General features: G+C 37.1%; 1 long non-coding RNA gene across 1 annotated transcript in view; it reads left to right on the forward strand.

Annotated features, from left to right (window-relative positions):
• LOC139749346 (uncharacterized) overlaps positions 1 to 575 on the forward strand; it is a 225,827-nt gene extending 225,252 nt beyond the window's left edge. Inside the window, exon 3 of the long non-coding RNA XR_011712946.1 lies at positions 461 to 575. This is a non-coding gene — a long non-coding RNA (uncharacterized lncRNA). The remainder of the gene's footprint in view (positions 1 to 460) is intronic.
• Positions 576 to 2,265: the final 1,690 nt, after the last annotated feature.

Below are 2,265 nucleotides of genomic sequence, written 5' to 3' on the forward strand. Positions count from 1 at the left end.
GCTGCCTCAACAGATTTGTTGAACTTAATATTTGTTTATTGACTTGGTGCCATGTGGCTTGTTTATCTTTATTATTATCATCAGTAGTAGTAGTAGTAGTAGTAGTATCATCTTTATTGTGAGTTATCATAATCATTATTATTATCATTATTATTTCTGTCATCATCTTTATTGGCATTCATATTCTTATCATTATTGTTTCTATCATTCTTATATTTATAGTCATCATTATTTCTATTATCATTATTATTATTATTATTATCATAATAATTATTATTATCATTATTATTATTATTATTATTATTATTATTATTATTATTATTATTATTATTATTTTTATTACTATCATTATTATAATTATTATAATTATTCTTATTCTTATTATTATTATTATTATTATTATTATTATTATTATTATTATTATTATTATATCTTAATTTTAATAATTTAATTTGTTTAGGTAAGCTGGAGCGAAGATGAAGACAAGAGCAGAATACAGTGGTCCAGTACAGTACAGCAATACAGGACAATACAGCAATACAGCAATACAGTGACAAGCGAACCAGAGAATACAGGTACAAATAGTCCTCTGTATTGAGACATACAGGATATAAACATTTATAATTCAGAATGATAGACAATATACAACAATAATAATCATTACGCACAGAATCAATCAATAAGATTTTAGGAATATTACTGTATATATTACAATTATAGATTTGACTTGAAGTGTGTGTGTGTGTGTGTGTGTGTGTGTGTGTGTGTGTGTGTGTGTGTGTGTGTGTGTATGCGTGTGTATGTGTGTATGTCTGTGTGTATGTATGTATGTGTGTATGTGCGTATATGTATGTGTATGTGTATGTCTGTGTGTGTATGTATGTATGTATGTATGGATATCTTTGTGTGTATGTATGAGTGTATGTCCGTATATGCGTGTGTATGTGTGTATATTTGTGTGTATGTATGTATGTATATGTGTGTGGGTGTATGTGTGTATATATTTTCCTATGTGGATTTACACGTGAGACAGAAATGTTTCCTCAGTCTTTGCCTCGTTCGCTGAGGAATGTGTTGTGTTTGTGTTGTGCAGCCTCAGTGTTGTGTAGGACCAGACGTACATAACAACACTTGTGTGTGAAGAAGCTGTGTTGTATGGTACCAGACTTGTGTTAGCAGTGTTGTATATGTGTAGAGGCAGTGTTGTATACCACCAGTGTTACATAGCACCAGTGTTGTATACGTGTTATTGTATAGCACCAATGATGTATAGCACCAGTGGTGTATACCACCAGTGTTGTATAGCACCTGTGATGTATAGCACCAGTGGTGTATACCACCAGTGTTGTATAGCACTAGTGGTGTATAGCACCAGTGTTGTATAGCATCAGTGATGTATAGCGCCAGTGGTGTATAGCACCAGTGTTGTATAGCACCAGTGTTGTATAGCACCAGTGGTGTATAGCATCAGTGATGTATAGCGCCAGTGGTGTATAACACCAGTGGTGTATAGCACCAATGGTGCATAGCACCAGGGGTGTATAGCACCAGTGGTGTATAGCACCAGTGTTGTATAGCACCAGTGGTGTATAGCACCAGTGTTGTATAGCATCAGTGATGTATAGCGCCAGTGGTGTATAGCACCAGTGTTGTATAGCATCAGTGGTGTATAGCACCAGTGTTGTATAGCACCAGTGGTGTATAGCATCAGTGATGTATAGCGCCAGTGGTGTATAACACCAGTGGTGTATAACACTAGCGGTGTATAGCACCAATGGTGTATAGCACCATTGATGTATAGCACCAGTGGTGTATAGCACCAGTGATGTATAGCACCAGTGGTGTATAGCACCAGTGATGTATAGCACCAGTGGTGTATAGCACCAGCGTTGTATAGCACCAGTGGTGTATAGCACCAGTGGTGTATAGCACCAATGGTGTATAGCACCAGTGGTGTATAGCATCAGTGATGTATAGAGCCAGTGGTGTATAACACCAGTGGTGTATAACACCAGTGGTGTATAGCACCAATGGTGTATAGCACCAGTGATGTATAGCACCAGTGGTGTATAGCACCAGTGATGTATAGCACCAGTGGTGTATAGCACCAGTGATGTATAGCACCAGTGGTGTATAGCACCAGTGATGTATAGCACCAGTGGTGTATAGCACCAGTGATGTATAGCACCATTGGTGTATAGCACCAGTGTTGTATAGCACCAGTGGTGTATAGCACCAGTGGTGTATAGCACCAGTGTTGCATAG

The sequence above is a fragment of the Panulirus ornatus genome, chromosome 7 (genome assembly GCF_036320965.1).
Source record: "Panulirus ornatus isolate Po-2019 chromosome 7, ASM3632096v1, whole genome shotgun sequence".
Lineage (NCBI taxonomy): Eukaryota > Metazoa > Arthropoda > Malacostraca > Decapoda > Palinuridae > Panulirus > Panulirus ornatus.